At 45.1% G+C, this 17,965-nt stretch overlaps 1 long non-coding RNA gene across 6 annotated transcripts in view; it reads left to right on the forward strand.

Moving 5' to 3' along the window:
- The first annotated feature begins 2,333 nt into the window (after nt 1–2,333).
- Nucleotides 2,334–17,965, forward strand: part of LOC310702850 — a 54,849-nt gene continuing 39,217 nt past the window's right edge. For all 6 annotated transcript variants that reach the window (XR_014523697.1, XR_014523698.1, XR_014523699.1 and 3 more), the window contains exons 1-3: nt 2,334–2,452; nt 8,457–8,865; nt 15,086–15,207. This is a non-coding gene — a long non-coding RNA (uncharacterized lncRNA). The remainder of the gene's footprint in view (nt 2,453–8,456; nt 8,866–15,085; nt 15,208–17,965) is intronic.

The raw sequence follows: 17,965 nt of genomic DNA on the forward strand, positions 1-17,965 counted from the left end.
TGTCTCTGGAGGGACTTGAACCACTAACCTTCAGCTTAACATCCAGGCACACGGACCCATCGCACCACCTGAGGGTCTGTTCCCTTCCTGAGAATGCCAGAAACTATCCAAGGAAGCTGAACGGTGGAAGGATTGGTACAGATGAAAAAGGGGGTTATTTCTTTAGACAGAGTGTAGCTATAATATGAAATTTGCTCCTGCAAGAGGTTTGGTGTGAAGGTTTTAAAAGGGGCTTAGACAAACTGACGGAGGATAAGGCTTTCTGTGGTATCACTTTTTGGTCAGTCACTTGCAGGATCAGAGGCAGTGGCAGCATTTGGTGTCCACCATATATATGGTGGAATATATACTTGATGGAAGGAGAGAAGAGGAACAAGGATAGCAAATGCAGTTGAATGTACTTATATTAGACTTCATCTGGGGAGGATGACGATTACAGGGTTAAGCCAAAGGCGTGAGATATATATATATTACAAGGAATATACTCTCAGTGTGTCCAGTTGTGCTTGCCTACACAAGAGGGCAAGTTAGTGAAATGAAAATAATCAAAGAGCAAGGCTGATCAGAGCAAAAATCCATAAATGTGCCTGAGCATGCTCAGAACAGGTGCATAGCATCACTACCCACAATGCCATGTAGTCTGCCTGGATTTACCTCATGACAACAGGAGGAAGTGAGAACCTGCACAGCCAGGGCTGGCTGCTGAAGTCCCAGTAATAAAAAGCCTAGCCTCCACCCCCCTTTTCTTTTTCTTTTTAAGCTTTGCACGTATCATGAAGTCTGCAAGAGACATTGTTGGTGTGATGGCCTGGGACTCAGGCTCAGACTCGGAACTAGAGGAGTCTCAGTCTGCACCGGATCCTCTGCCTCAGGGGGCATCTCAACCGAGTCTGGGGCTTGATTCTGAAGAGCCCCAGTCTGCACAGGTTCCCCTACAAAAAGCACCAGTTGGGCCAAGTCAGGGGCCTGAGCCTGCCCTGGCTCCAGATGCGGGGATTACCTTGTTGCCTTCAGCTGGGCCATCACTTACAGCTGCCCCACTACCAGTTGGGTCAGGAGAGGCTGAGGCAGCCTCTGGATCTAGTAACCCACCGACATCTCCCGAGCTGCAGAGACTGAGATCTGAGAGAAGGAGAGACCTGAGTACTCGCAGGAGGAGTGCTCGCCTTTGAGCAAGATAGGGAGGTGAGTCACCAGGGGACCAGGACTGGCCATTACCCCAACAGAGTTAAAAGGCTGTCGGACCCCACCCCAGGTTTCAGGAGCAACATTGCTGCTTCCTACCTGAGACCCTGTGCCTGACCCAGCCTGGTTTCCTGCCTTGTGACTTGCCTTGGCCCTGTTGGACTTACTCCTCACGGAATCCTTGGATTCGGGACCAGACCTGGACCGGTTGCTCGGGGTTACCCCCGGGCCCAGCACAGTTGGCATGGCAGGCCAGGTGACGAAGAAGCCCCATATCTGTGTAGAGACAGATAACACCTGCCTGGCTGGGCAGCCGCAAGGAAGCTCGCTAATCCTCCTCCTCCAGTATCAGGCGTTCTTTGCCTTGCCACTGCCCCTCTGTTTCTGTTTCTGGCACAGGAAGCTTTCTACCAACTCAAGACCATTGAGCCCACCTGTCTACACTGACTGGCAAGGATTATCCAGGATTTTAGGCAGGGTTCTCTCCCAGCCATACCTGGAGATGCTAAGGATTGAACCTGGGACCTTCTGCATGCAAAGCAGATGTTCTACCACTGAGCTATGACCCTTCTTCAAGTGGCAGGGCCACTTCCATTGGGAAAGGATGGAAGGAACAAGGCACGAAAAGGAAAGCACCACTGCCCTCTTCCCCACCTCCTGTTCCTCTTTCAAACTAAGGGAGTCTTCTGAAGGACAGTCCAAATGCCTGCTTACATGAAATATGCAATTATTTTTTAGCTCTCCCAATAAAACGTTCATGCCACTCTGGCCTCGTTCATGGATGGTTACGTTTAATAGCAAGTACAACGGGCCATCTGTGATTTGCTAGCAGTAAGAGATTATAATGGCCAATAGCCACATGGTGCACTTTATGGAACATGGCTTAGAATACGGTAGATGGGGAAATGTTGTGACTCAGAGATCTCTTACTGGCACTTAGCAATAAGCGCTCAGAACTACCTCTTCCTCATAAGTGAGTGAAAACAGAAGTGGCCAGGAGCACCTCAGGTGTAAAGGGGCCAAGAAAGAACCTGGTGTGGGGTGGGGGTTTTTTATAACTCTTGTCATAAAGGCATCTGACATAAAGATGTTCATGACATCAGAGGGTTGAGAGGCTCTCATCACAATGCTCTCTGCTAGGCCTCATCTGTGGAGATGGGTCATCCCTGCTTGCCCTAGGACCAGTCCTGCAGAGCAGGCCACCAATAATGTGGCCTTTGCTTTGTTGCTACTGCCACAACTCACTCCCAGGCCAGGCCAAGGCAAGGTGAATGAGTTTCCCTGTAAATGTGGAAGGAGAAAGACCACGGTCGTAATTTCATGATTTCTAGAATTCTTGGGGGGAAACATATCAGGTTTGTAACAGGTTACAGTTGTCAAATGCACTACGATTGCAGCGCAGACCCACACAGCTAGGAAAATAGGAAGGTGCCTTTTCGGGAGGGGAAGATGGCCGCCGAATGCTTGAAGCAGAGTTTTGAGCTCTAAGGCCAACTCTGAGGCAAGTTTCTGCTCTATAACGAACCCTTAGCATTTGTTTTTATCCTCTCTTCCATTTTATTTCTTAACTCCTTTTAGTGCTACGTTTTGTTGTTTTGTTAGGGACACAGGTGGCGCTGTGGGTTAAACCACAGAGCCTAGGACTTGCCGATCAGAAGGTCGCGGTTTGAATCCCTGTGACGGGGTGAGCTCCCGTTGCTCGGTCCCAGCTCCTGCCAACCTAGCAGTTCGAAAGCACATCAAAGTGCAAGTAGATAAATAGGAACCGCTCCGGCGGGAAGGTAAAAACGGCATTTCCGTGCGCTGCTCTGGTTCGCCAGAAGCGGCTTAGTCATGCTGGCCACATGACCCGGAAGCTGTCTGCGGACAAACGCCGGCTCCTTCGGCCCATAGAGCGAGATGAGCGCCGCAACCCCAGAGTCGGTCACGACTGGACCTAATGGTCAGGGGTCCCTTTACCTTTACCTTTGTTGTTTTAATTTATTGTTTTAACTCATTGTTTTATTGTTCTAACTCCCCTAAACTGTGAGGCTGCATGAAGCTGGGCTGGGCTGAGCACTTTGCTAGGCAGTGCAAAACGCAAGGTCGAGCCAAAGTTTACAAGATACTAGTTATAAATTAAGGAAGAGAAACATCTTGATTATCAGAACCGTTGACGAGCGAGCCCAGGTGGCAGCTGCAGAGAGTCTCCAAAACGCTCCCTTTTCTTTCATCCTGTCCCCACCCCTGCTGGGGTGAGAGGAAATCACAATACTGGTTTGGGGGGTGGTTTTCCTATGTCCACCTCCCCTTGCAGGAGTCTCTCTCTTATATACAACTCTTGAAGGAGCCCTTTTTCTCATCTGGCCATCTCTCTCCACTTCCTTTGCTACCCCCTTTCCCAGGCAGTGACCATGAGCAACTTCAGGTCCCTGTGGATCATTTTCCCTTCCATGGACTGAGACTACTAGTCCTAGAATCGCAGGCAGGAGACAGGGGCTCTGGGCATAATATCCACTGGGAAGAAGCCCTTCAAAGCCCTCTGCCTGACTGTCTGGCCACTGGGGGCTTGGTGTCTAGGGGTGTTGCAAAGAGATGCTAAGGAAAAATTCTGCCTGGAAGAGGGTTTCGTTTTGTTTTCTCCTTTGGCCGGAATCTGAAGTCACCTAATCTTGGGAAGATGCGGCGTGCCATTAATCTGATCCTGTCTTGAGTATCCTGTCTTTCAGGGCAGTAATTAAGCTGTACATCTTGGCTTGTGGAGCAATCAGCGAGGCAGCTGCACTAGCCAAGTTAGAAGTACATTTTCCTTTCACTGTTCTCTTTTCTAAATCGCCTGCTTTTGTTGATGCCTTTGGCTCTTTGCGTTTTAGCAATAAAAAGTGGGGGGGCTTATTTTGGTTAAATGCTCGGTAATAACCACATGCCCAGACTCTCAGGTGACGCCATTGGTATGGAGAGGAATGCCTACCAGGGCAGTTTGGGGAGGGTCTCGCACACCTGCCCCTGAAACAGGGCTGGGGAAACCTGTGGCACTCCAGATTAGGAATGCAGTTCCAGGTAGGGTTGGGAGAGATCCCTGTCTGAAGCCCTGACAGTCAGTATCGGCAGTACTGAGCTACATGGAGCAATGGTCTGACTCAGGATAAGGCCACCTCCTATGTTCCCCTTGTACCTCTCTCAGCAGAAGTCATCCAGCAGGGTGGATAAAGCCAGTGAACTGGGCCAGTGTGGGGTAAGGGTTATAAATAAATAAATAAATCAAGAGAGGCGAGAGGCATCCATTACCTGCCAGTTATTCTCTTCCCAGATCCCAGTTGGGTTCTCTAGATGGGAGGGAGCTTATCCCCAGGATAATGCCAACTCCTGACAACTTGCCCTAAAATGTGGATATGACATTCTTTAATTGCACAAATAAGGAGAAACAGGGCAGTGGGTGACCAGGGTCAGGGATGAGAACATAATGACTGTTTCAACGTATGTATCATATGATGTGCAGTGTAATAAGAGACATGCTTACTCAGAAATAAGTCCTATTGGGTAAGTCTCCCTAGAGTGGCAATGTAATTCACATGATTTCAGGACTAGGAAGTGGCTCCTTAAAGTTCATCTTGGGGTTTAAAGGTATACAATTCCATTCAGCAACACTCCTTAAGCATGGCAAGAGAGAGAGAGAGAGAGAGAGAGAGAGAGAGAACTTTATTCACATTAGCCAATGCCCATAGCAACAGTAAAACATTACAGTGATGGTTAGAGTGCTGACCTGGGAGAACAAGGTTCGGATTGTGGGAATCGTGCTTCCTAAATACTATGCAAAGTGTTAATGTTGTAGTATAGAATTCTGTGATGTCATATGCCTGAGGGTGGTCCCCCCCCCCCCCGTTAGTTCAGTTATCGACTGTTCAGCCGCTCTGCAAATATTAGTCAGTCTCGGATGCAAAACCATGTAAATATGTTTTAGTAACGTAAGTATTTCCTGCCGTTCTTGTACATTCAATCTGACAAGAACACCCAGTAAAAGTCAGTAAAAGTTATTTTTAAACTTTAAAACAAAAGTGTGTTGCATAGTGTGTATTGTTTTCACAGGAGGGGAAAAGGCATAGCTGTCAACCGTCCCTTATTTGGTGGGAAAGTCCCTTATCCCAGCACTGTGTCCCGCTGCTGTCCCTTATTGATGATGTCCCTTAAATTTCCCGGGTTTCATAGGAAGCAGCTCCTCTCCCTCCCTCCCCGCCGGCCAGGGAGGAGGGAGGCTCCAACTGTGTTGCTTGGCTGTGTTGCTCACCCAATAAGAAGTCTAAGAATGACTGGGGGGGTGGAGCTTGCATGCCTTGTGCCGATCAAATCGGCCGCGTTGCCTGGGGACTTGCCTTTGCTCAGCGCTTCCCAGCAGAGAGGTGACAGTGGTTTTCCTTGCTGCATCCCCTTTGCCGGGTTGCTGCGCTGTGGGAACCACCGCTTGAGGCTTCATTTGGCTGCTGGCTGGGCTTTCTGCCTTTGGCTTGGAGGGGCTCAGAAGTTGAACATACCTGTGTTGGAAAATCTCTTATTTTGGCTGCTGATCCCTTATTTTCGAGGCTGCTGGTCCCTTATTTTCAAATCTGTAAGTTGACAGCCACACAGATCCCGCCCATGTTCCTGAAGCTCACCTTGGCCCAGTCCTTGCCTCACACAGGATCAAATGGGGGCGGGAGAACCACCTTGAGCTCCTTGGGGGAAAAGGTGGCATATAAACATAAGAAATTAATTAATGGATTGATTAATAAGGCTCCTTCGGTACTGAAATAACTGCGCTAGAACACTAATGAAAACAAAACTCCATCATGGAAGGTCAAATTCAAACGAATGCTGGGCAAAATCCAGGAAAGGCCTTGCTTAATTTTTGTCAGAGGGAGGAGAGGTTTACAAGGCAATTGGTACCACCCCCCCCCCCCCGGTTTGATATGAACTCAGAGCCTGATGTGAAGCTACAGTTCTAGGGGGAAATGAAGTGGGGAAACTACCTTTCTTTTTCTTGAAAATATCTGTGGTATACCATTGATTTCCGTTCTCTAGGCCTGAAGGTTTCGGTGGGTTTTTTAAAAGTGTTTTTAATAGGCAACGTTAGGAGCAATTTGAAATGAAAGCTTTAAAAAACCCTCTCAGGGGTATTAACTATTCTCAGAGCAATCAATTCTCACTAGGAAAAGAAAGAAAGCTATACAATCTTTTCCATTTCGTTTTTTAAAAAAACTGAAGTAAATGCACAGAAATTCATCAGAGCTACATATTCTCTGCATCATTTTGAAATTTTAAAAGGCAGCAGGAGATCAGCGTACATAAAGGGCACAATAATAATGATATTTTTCTAAAATTCTCCATAAGTCGTGACAGCTAAATAGTCAAGTAATGGCCAAAGTTTTGGCAGGGGGAGAAGAAAGTGTGTTTGTGCACACCTTGGGACCTCAGATGAGGGAATGGGAATAGGGACTAGAACAGGGGTGTCTGAACACCCACACATACCAATTGACAAAAAAGACTGTTATAATAGTCAAGCATGATTCATGAAGGCCATATTCATGTCATACATTTAAAGCACTATGATACCATCTTAAACAATCATGGCTCCCCCCAAAGAATTCTGGGAGCTGTAGGCTGTTAAAGGTGGCAAGAGCTGTTAGGAGACCCCTATTCTCCTACAAGAGCAGCTATTTCTGAACTGGTTTCCCAATCTATTCCTCTTTCCAGGGAATTCTGGAAACCGTAGCTCTGTATGCTATTCTAGGCTGCATCAACAGAAGTATAGTGCCCAGATTAAGGAAGTAATAGTACCAGTCTATTCTGCTGTGGTCAGAGCTCCCCTAAAGTTCTGGGTCCAGTTTTGGGCACCAAAATTTAAGAAGAATGTTGACAAGGTGAAACATGAGCAGAGGAGGGCAACCAAGATGATCAAGGGTCTGGAAACCAAGCCTCATGAGGGACGGCTGAGGGAGTTGGGTTTGTTTAGCCTGGAAAAGAGAAGACTGAGAAGGAGATATGATAGCCATCTTCAAAGATGGGTTTTCTCTTCTTTTTTATAGAGACACATTCAATCACATTAACTTCTATCTGCAGTCTGAATGAGGACCCACTGAGGCAGAGGCTTATCATCTCCTCAGTGAACCAACAACTCAACCAACAGTGAATTGCAACTCATTACCAAACTTAAAACCATGGAGAGACCTGGTCTGAACAGAGACATTGGATTCTTATCTCATTATACACGACTAAGCCATTTTTCACCTTCTCACCCCTTGCCTTTTCCTGTAAGACCTATTGCAGTCGTTAAGAGTCGTCAACAGGCTCATCTCAGCTATCTGCCAATCACCCATTCCCACCACCCTTCTGAGTAATACCCCTCCCCACCTTCTCACTATATAGAAGGATCTGGCAACTTCTGTTTCAGTGTATCTGAAGAAGTGTGCATGCATACGAAAGCTCATACCAAGAACTAACTTAGTTGGTCTTTAAGGTGCTACTGGAAGGATTTTTTTTATTTTGACTATGGCAGACCAACACGGCTACCTATCTGTACTCAGTGAACCAGTGATGGCTGGTGCCTGTTGGGACTGGTAGGCAAGGAGGCCAACTGCAGGTGACGCCAGAGCCAATGACAGGTGGAGCCAACCAATTCTACTTTGTCCCCATCCTCTTCCACCCTGCTGAGGTTTACAAGGACAACAAGGAGACTAAGGTGAGGGAAGCTGACTGGTTACCAGATAGACAGATGAGGGGCTGGATAAGGGCAGACCAAGCTTTATCAATGTTATTTATTATTTTAAATATATATACTGCCAACTCAGGTCACACCCACACCATACATTTGTCCTTCCAGAAGAAGCAGTTCTTGGCTCTTCATAACATTCTTATATGGAATCAGAAGCAAACTGCGTAACTCATGGGCTTGCTCCTGAACTGTGGAAGGGCCGAGACCCCATGATTTGCAAAACGCAACAGACGTACTCTTTCTTTTTTAAAAAACCCACAGGATATAACAAGAACATTATGCATGGCATAATGTGGGCAGCGACCCCCAACGGAACTTACACAGACACTTTTATTCTTTGGAACCAGTCGAACGAAAGGGGCATAATTAAACATGCACCACACAGTTTGCCCTACACGTAGATGCTGAGCTCCCCAGGTAACTAATTAAATGGATTGTAAGATTCCTCAACGTTTCTGGAGCCTCAGAGAATGAAAGAAAAAGCCAGAGGGGAGGCTTCAGGATCTTGCTCTGCATGCCTTGACCCCACTTTCTACTTCCTCCGCAGGTTATTGTTCCCGGAGCTTTCGGTCTTCCGATATTGCTGTCCTTTTCTTCTGCGTTCAGAGTCTGCCGTTTACACATAGGACAGAACTGAAGGCATACTGAATATTTGAAATGGTGTCCTGTTGGCTCTACTAGGCTGTTCTCTGAACCTCCCAGAGAGGTAGAGAGAGGGGAAATGGAGAAGCACAGGACTCCCTGGTGCCCTACTTTTTGGAGGCCAGACCTCTATTGGAAGCTGTTCTGACTGAACAGCTGCCATGTTTAAAGCTAAAGAGCTATAGCAAGGGAGAGCAGGAGGGGCCTAGGAGTTCTTCATCACCTGGACCATCACCTGGACCAAGAAGGTACATTGGTCACCTGGCCACTTGTCTCACTGTGGTGAAATGGATTATATTTCTATTTCAATTCTAGTAAGCATTTCTACATTTGCAATTATGCACATTATTATTATTATTATTATTATTATTATTATTATTATTATTATTATATTTCCCTATACCCAGGGGTCTCAGGGTGGTTCACAGAATAAAATCAAAAAATGAAACCACAAAATACATAATCAAAATAAAAACAACAATAACCCAATAACCCCCCTCCAAAAAACCCCCCACATTTTAAAAGGGCATAGGATGTAATCAGATCAACCAAAGGCCTGATTAAAAAGGAATGTTTTTGCCTGGTGCCTAAAGGTGTATAATGAAGGCGCCAGATGAACTTCCCCGGGGAGAGCATTCCACTTCAAGCAAATACCTTTCTTTGTCCTTTTTTGAGGGAAAGGGGATAATTGTCTAAGTGGGTATCAGATCTGCTTCATAGGCTGACACTTTGTACACAGTTGCTTGGCTGCCTGTGACCTCACTCTAGCCGTGGTATGGGGTCAGTGGACTAGGGGGACTAGGGTAGCCCCCTAAACGTTCCCCTGGCACATCCTTCCGGGAAGCTTCTGCCCAGTAGAAGGAGGGAGGCATGATACTCGCAGGAACAACATCACTGCCGCTCCCAATCACCCTTGCAAGCTGGCACCTCTGGCCCTAACTGTTCTCCTACGAAAAAATTCACTGCACGTCACTGACCGTTCCACTGTTAAACAGCTCTTGCTGTCAGAAAGTTCTTCCTGGTGTTTACTCAGAATCTCCTTTCTTGTAACTTGAAGCCATTGGTTTGAGTCCTGCCCTCCAGAGCAGAGTGGCTAGGGAAACCCAGCCAGATGAGCGGGCTATAAATAATAAATTATTATTATTATTATTATTATTATTATTATTATTATTATTATTATTATTACAAGCTTGCTCCACCTTTTGTTAGGTAAACGATGTGTTTCCATGGGAGTCAATTGTTAAGACGATCTTCCTTAAATCTTCTGAATGGCCAGTGAATTTCAGACCGATCTAGCTGTGTGTGTCAGTTAGGGCTGCCATATGCCTGGGTTTCCCCAGACACATCCAGGAATTGGGAAGCAAAATGGCATCGGGGGAGGGGGGGCAGGGTTTTCACTGAATCGGCAAAATGTCTGGGAAAACAAGGAAAAGCTCAACCATTTTATCTTGATTTTCACTTTGAGGAATCTGGCAACCCTAAGTAAAACAATAGATTACAGTATTTGAGTGGATCACAGATGATGATGATGATGATGAATAGATTTAGTCTAGATTCTGTGACCCACAAGGTGGGTATAGTTATTTGATGCACACTTAAAAACCCTGCTCTTGATTACGTTATCCATTACTTTTCTTCTCTACACATGCCCAGGTGAAGGAAGAAGGAAGTGGTAATTATGATCTCAGTATGGTGGCGCTGTGGGTTAAATCACAGAGCCTAGGACTTGCTGATCAGAAGATTGGTGGTTCAAATGCCCGCAACGGGGTGAGCTCCCTTTGCTCTGTCCCTGCTCCTGCCAACCTAGCAGTTCAAAAGCACATCAAAGTGCAAGCAGATAAATAGGTACCGCTCCGGCAGGAAGGTAAACGGCGTTTCCATGCGCTGCTCTGGTTCGCCAGAAGCGGCTTAGTCATGCTGGCCACATGACCCGGAAGCTGTACGCCGGCTCCCTCGGCCAATAAAGCGAGATGAGCGCCGCAACCCCAGAGTCAGCCACGACTGGACCTAACGGTCAGGGGTCCCTTTACCTTTACCTTATGTGCCCATCCACTAATGTCATTAGGCAGGTATGCAGATACCTCTCCTCCATTGCTGAGACTACCTACATATGTTTTCAGATGGTCACACTGCAGGGTAACACAGAATCAATCTACAAGCTTTTCTTTCCAGATGAAACCAGTTTCTCAAGCTGCCCAAAAAACCCATGCAATAGATCTAGCCTGTGTGTGTGGACTACATAAGAAAAAGAAGCACTCAGACTCCATTGATTATAGAATAAAACTTGTGTCCTCAGCCTTAGTTTTAAGCAGAGTTACTGAATTACACACCAGCCAAAGATCTGGGGTCAGTAGACTTCCTGCTGCAGTTGATGTCATCTCTGAATCTGATTCTTTCACTGGCTTACGGACAGCTCCAGCCAATTTGAATTAGTATGCTTGCGAATGAGCCGTTCCTCATGTTTCTCATCATGAGTCAGTGCGGCCCAGGTTCCAACAGATGGCTCTGAGAACGGTGGGATCCTTTGCAAGCCTACAGGCAATCTGAGCAGTCGTATAAAGATTTATTTAACAAGCACTTAACCACCTTGGAAATGTTTGCTAAATGAACTTGCACATGGGCAATTACATATAGGAGTGCACGAGTCATATTCCGGATGCGCTGAGATTTTAAAACGAGTTCCTACACATCCGGCCACCTCAACATTTAACATATGGAAAATAAAATAAAAAGAAGCAAGCACATTAAAAATATATTTAAAAAGTAACAGAATATCAGGCTACAGGGACAAAAGGCTGACGTTCCGCCTGCTGTTTCCAGCATATAAGCAGTTATAAAGGTGCGTGGGGATCAACTTGATATTTCAGAAGTTTGGCCAATGAGCTGGTATTGACTTTAGGAGAATGGAAGGAACATTGTCCCCTGGTTGGTAGTGGCCAAACCTGTCTACACTTGGGGCCAAATTAATGGTTTCAGTGTAACACGCAGCAACAAAAATGCTATTTTATGGCCTTGCAGAGGTCATGACCTTTTCTCAAGGCTTTTGTTTAGCCAGTGGCTAAAAGATGGTTCTACAGGGAGCATTAACAGCTACCAGAGAAGTTTTCCATCTGTGGTCTGTAGACCACTGGTGGTCTGAAGCTCTATTCAGGGGGTCCATGGAAAAGCTAAACATCAGGAAGAACTTTCTGGTGGTAACAACTGTTCAACAGTGGAATGGACTCCCTCGGGAGATGGTGGACTCTCCTTGCTTGGAGGTTTTTAAGCAGAGGTTGGATGGTCATCTGTCATGGATGCTTTAATTGAGATTCGTGCATTGCAGAGGGTTGGACTAGATGACCCTCAGGGTCCCTTCCAACTCAGCTATGCAATGATTCTTGTGTTGTTTATTTTGATAGCCATCTATTGCTGAGTAACAGAATGTTTCTCTATGATTAATAATGCTGCTGTTCTCTGTCTCCCTCCCTTTCTCACTTTGCTGTCTCAAAACGATATTAGAAAAATGGCATAGAGGAGCCAAAAAAGTGACAGATATGTGTGTTTGCCTGTGAATCGCCTGTGAACTGTCCGCACAGACCCACATCAATGGTAATTTTTGGGTCACTCCCTTCATCATTGCATTAATCACACACCACTATTAATGAGATCCCATGATACCTGTTGGGTGCATGCTATTAGCTGATTAATATGCACTGGCTGGCATCTAATCCTCAAAAGTCAACTGAATATCATTTTCTTTGCCAGCTTCTTCATGCCCAAAGCCTGGCATAAAGCCACTAAATTAAGGAGAGACTTAATTGATCTTCATTGAAATTCTTGGCTTAGAGGAATCTGGATGTAATGTTATGTTCCTGCCGAGTTGAAAAGGCTCCTTTTCAAAACGGCTAAGGTACAACTTGTTCATCATTCACAACAAGCAAATTTTCAGATTAAATAATTTTTTTATATACTTTTCCAGATGCTCCCTCTACCCTTATTCATTTATTTGCTCATTTTATTTTGCATTGTAAACATGCAGTTATTCCAGTTCTCTTAAGAGCGGATCCAGCCTTTTTTAATTTTTGAAAAATAAAAATACCAAAGTGGTTCCTATGAGAGTAAGAAATACGCAGTAGTGGTTCCTGCTAGTAAAGCCCAGGTAGTCATGCCCATTAACTTATGTTGGTCTACTCTGAGTAGGACTAGCATTGAAAACCGCCCATTCAATCCCATCTGCATTTTAAGGCAAATTTCCCTATTTTGCACTTTCTGAAACAATAGGCAGAACGAAAAGCGGCCGTTCTTCGAAATTTGCTCTTCTCTGAATTTTGTAGCACAAAATAAAAAAATTCCTTCCAGTAGCACCTTAAAGACCAACAAAGACCCTGTTGGTCTTTAAGGTGCTACTGGAAGGAATTTTTTTATTTTGACTATGGCAGACCAACACGGCTACCTATCTACTTTTGTAGCACAGTTCTTCAGCAAAATAATACATACCAAAATGCACATGCTAGGGCAAATTATGGATACAAATTAATGTTTGGCCCCATGTACCATTGGAATACAGCTCCTAAAAGATTCCCCAGGAAGGAAGAATGCAACTGAAAAACGCATCATAGCTCAACCAAAGAGGGATGTCTATTTTAAATAGGCTTCATAGATTATCTCTAGTGGTGTGTGTGTGTGTGTGTGTGTGTGTGTGTGTGTGTGTGTGTGTGTTGATAATGTGTGTGTATTGATAGTGTGTGTGTATTGAAAAACTGGAAAACCAATTTCCATAGCAACTTTGGATTCTGGCTATTTGATACTTTTTAAATTCCATCATTATCTTTTTGTTCTTAATGAAAGGCTTAGACCTCGGAGATACATTTAGACTACTGCCATTGCACAAGCCTTCCTATGAGCGTGCGTAGGAAGAGGGGGCAAGCAATAGTAGGCATGGGCAGCAGACACTGGGGACAGCCTACCCAGAGCCCCTGAAAAGATCAAGCCAGTCGTTTATCTTATTCCTGGTGGTGTCCTATTATCAGTTACAAAAGGTGAAATGAACACTAGACACTGATCACAGTGACTAGGTGGCACTCTTCGGTGATTCTATTCTCAGATTATGTCCAGCTCTAGTGGTGCAACAATAAAACTGCTAGCACATTTAAGAAGCTAAGCAGGGTCTGCTAAGGTTTTTGACTGGATGGGGAACCACGCGTTGAGATTCCTGCATTGCAGAGGGTTGGATTAGATGACCCTCCAGGTTCCTTCAATGCTACCATTCTAGGAGTGAAAATAACATATGGAAATGCGTTACTGTATATTGTTAGAATTCCTGATCTATGATTGCAGTCATGGGATTTTTGTCTATCACATGACGGTGTATGTTTTGACTCCACAGAGTGGGAAGTGACAGAGACAGGATGTTTGTGTTACTGTGTTTCCTGAAGTGGGACTATTGTCCTCTTGTTCTTTTTCTCTTTGCTGCCTGATGCTAGAGAGAGAGGGAGCCATGTTGCACAGGTGACACCTGGCTTGAGAGCAGTACATGTGAAAAGGATCTAGGAGTCTTGGTTGACCACAAACTTGACATGAGCCAACAGTGTGACGCGGCAGCTAAAAAAGCCAATGCAATTCTGGGCTGCATCAATAGGAGTATAGCATCTAGATCAAGGGAAGTAATAGTGCCACTGTATTCTGCTCTGGTCAGACCTCACCTGGAGTACTGTGTCCAGTTCTGGGCACTACAATTCAAGGACACTGACAAACTGGAACGTGTCCAGAGGAGGGCAACCAAAATGGTCAAAGGCCTGGAAACGATGCCTTATGAGGAACGGCTAAGGGAGCTGGGCATGTTTAGCCTGGAGAAGAGGAGGTTAAGGGGTGATACGATAGCCATGTTCAAATATATGAAAGGATGTCACATAGAGGAGGGAGAAAGGTTGTTTTCTGCTGCTCCAGAGAAGCGGACATGGAGCAATGGATCCAAACTACAAGAAAGAAGATTCCACCTAAACATTAGGAAGAACTTCCTGACAGTAAGAGCTGTTTGACAGTGGAATTTGCTGCCAAGGAGTGTGGTGGAGTCTCCTACTTTGGAGGTCTTTAAGCAGAGGCTTGACAACCATATGTCAGGAGTGCTCTGATGGTGTTTCCTGCTTGGCAGGGGGTTGGACTCGATGGCCCTTGTGGTCTCTTCCAACTCTATGATTCTATGATTCACTGCTCCGTGTGTGTTTATATGTAAATAAAGTAGATTAGCCAAAATGCTGAGTTGCTGAGGCCTGTCACGCGAGATGTACAAACTCTGTGGATCCCTAAGTGTGCTGGTGTCGGTTGGCATCGGTCGCTGTAATGTTTGGGCTGAATAAAGCTTTTGAAGCTCCCGGAAGATCGACCAGGAGGAAGAGAACATGCCAATCGGGCATGTGTCTCTGCCATGGTCCTACTCGAGTGTAGGCTGAACTCCTAACATATTACGAGAAGTTGCTTTGCAAAAATGTGCATATTGGAATTTGGACCCAAATGCTGATTTTCACAAGGACTTCTTTTTTCTTCTTCTTTTTAAAGATAAATTTGGGGAAATGATGTGGAAATGTAGAGAACTGAACTGAAGACTGGAAGGATGAGAACCTGGGAGAAGCAAAACTGTCCGTTTCCCCATCCCTATTGTAGCAGCAGCACCAGTAATAGTAAGGCAGCCACAGGGCATTAACTTATCAGATGGCACCCACACCTCCCCTCTTCCTTCACCCTCCATTGTTCCCAACCAGCAGTAGACAGGGCATCATGTAGGACAGAAACGTAGATGCTACTATATGAGCCGGTTAACTAACAGGGATGGGGGAAGAGTTTACACCGACACCTCCAGCTTCTTAGGACTGCTTAAAGATTTCCATAACTTGAGAATTTCACTGTGAATCAGTGTTAACTTTAAAATGGAAGGGAAAATGTCAAAAAGAAAAAGAAAGCCACTCAAGTGACTCCTGCCAATCTGGGAATTTTGCCATATATATATATATATATATATATATATATATATATATATATATAAATAAAAAAAATCTTGGCAGATTTTACACCTCCTATTACCCACTTTCAGTTTAAGCAGCTTTGGTGGTTGCGTGGGTTCTGGACAAAACCCTCCCCACCTCAGAAGATAATCAAGTATCAGTTGTTCGCAAAGGGCCAGTAGGAAAGATTTCCAATAAGGGAGATTTTGTTAAGCTGAAACGTCGTTTTCCTCTTCCGTGATTTCACTGTATCTCAATCCCATCAATCTTTTCATTTGATTGTACCCTAGGGCAGTTTCATATGGGCTTATATAGGACTTGTTTTCTCCACTGTGATATTCCCCCGCCCTGTTCAGGAACAGACTCATGAGCAAGACCAAGACATGAACAGCACCACTCTGTCGCACATACTGGGTAGTCCTGTCTCCCAACCTCCTTCATAAGGGAAAATGTTTTGGGGAGAGGGCAAGGGAGGGGGGCGGCAAGTCGGATTTGTTCTGATTTCCTTTATAAAAGAGTAGATATTTTCTTCTTTTTATTTTTGCAGAAAGGAACATCAAACAGATATCAGTTAATGTTTTGTACTGCTGCCTCAAACAATGAGCAATATGAAGAATTTCCCTGGTTTCCTATAGTTTTGTGTGGGATGTGTGTGTGTGTGGTTTTGTCTCTCAGCATGGATTAGCATTCTGATTTTTACTCTCTTGGTGTGGTCCTACGAGTTCTCTCTCATCCATTTTTTAGATGCATATGTCAGCCCAATTTGTCCATAAATGTGACACACACAGAGAGAGAACATTTAGACGGTTCAAATTAAATTAAGCCTATTGTAATGAATTTAGCTTGATGTTCACTAATCATATGTATAGCCAAGACAACAGGCCCATTCTTGCCTGCGCTATTTATAGTTCCCACCCACTGCGTGACAGATTAAAGACAAGCGGTAATCTCATACCACTTATCTGAGCAAACAACAACAAAAACAGAAGCGGCAAGTTTGTTTGGTTATTTTTTTAAATATATATAAAAAAGATAGTTTGATGCCAGGATGTATATTGCATGCATATACGTGATAGGAGACCTGAATGGGGTTGAAGCCAGAAAGATTTAGGATTGTATCCAACTAACAGTGTAATCCTAAACACGTCTGCTCAGAAGTTAGTCCTACTGAATTATTTGGGGCTTACTCTTAGTAATAGTAGTAGTAGTAGTAGTAGCAGTAGTACTAGTCATAATTTTATTATTTATACCTTGCCCATCTGGCTGGGTTTCCCCAGCCACTCTGGGCGGCTCCTAACAGAATATTAAAAACATGATAAAACACCATACTTTAAAAACGTCCCTAAAGAGGGCTGCATTCAGATGTCTTCTAAACGTCAGATAGTTGTTTATTTCTTTGACATCTGATGGGAGGGCGTTCCAAAGGGCAGGCGCCATTACCGAGAAGGCCCTCTACCTGGTTCCCTGTAACTTTGCTTCTCGCAGGGAGGGAACCGCCAAAAGGCCCTCGGAGTTGGATCTCAGTGTCTGGGCTGAATGATGGGGGTGGAGACGCTCCTTCAGGTATACGGGGCCAAGGCTGCTTAGTTAAGTGGGGTTATGAGTTGCAGCCTTTGTCCAACTTGGAGCAGACCTGTTGACCAGCTGCAGAGCGTGTTCCCATGGTTCCTGAGCCAGGCGCATGCACCCACACCAGGAACCGAAGCCCTTGCGGGGGGCAGAATGAGAAGGTTGCTTAGCTGTTGCAAAGCCCTGAGTGGCGTTCTGTGGAGTCTTTACATGGCGGGGTGTGTACCTATTTATCTACTTGCACTGATGTGCTTTTGAACTGCTAGGTTGGCAGAAGCTAGGACAGAGCTATGGGAGCTCACCCCATTGCTCGGATTCGAACTGCTGACCTTCCAATCAGCAAGCCCAAAAGGCTCAGTGGTTTAATCCACAGTGCCACCCAAGTCACTCTAGAATTGTACTGTTAGTATATCAGTGTAGTCTATCATTTTCCATCAGATGAGAAAAGAAATTGCATGCAATAATTATTAAGGGAAACAAACAATTCAGTGACATTCTCATGGGTGGGGCATGCATCTTTTCCCATGCTCTCCTTATTTTAAAGGTGACCTTGCAGACTTTGCACGTCTCTTATCATTCATTCTAGAAAGAATCTTTCCAGTGTTCTGTACTTTGCAGCCTTCCTGGGTGACTTTGTTTTGGTGAAAACCTAATGATCTCCTTGGCTGGGCTTTCCTGTAAACACAGCAAACTAGAGAGGCTGACTACCAAGGGTCTGGCTGTTCACTGTTATTGTTTTAAGTGAAGTATACAGATTTTTTTAAATTCAGGAAGTGCAGGCAGCTGGGGAGGCTGCAGAAATAAAAACACATAAGTCCACCTTGGCCACCTTACAGCAATAATGCAAGCTCAATCCTGTACCTATCAA

This window comes from Podarcis liolepis (assembly GCF_965112155.1).
Source record: "Podarcis liolepis genome assembly, chromosome: 3".
NCBI lineage: Eukaryota > Metazoa > Chordata > Lepidosauria > Squamata > Lacertidae > Podarcis > Podarcis liolepis.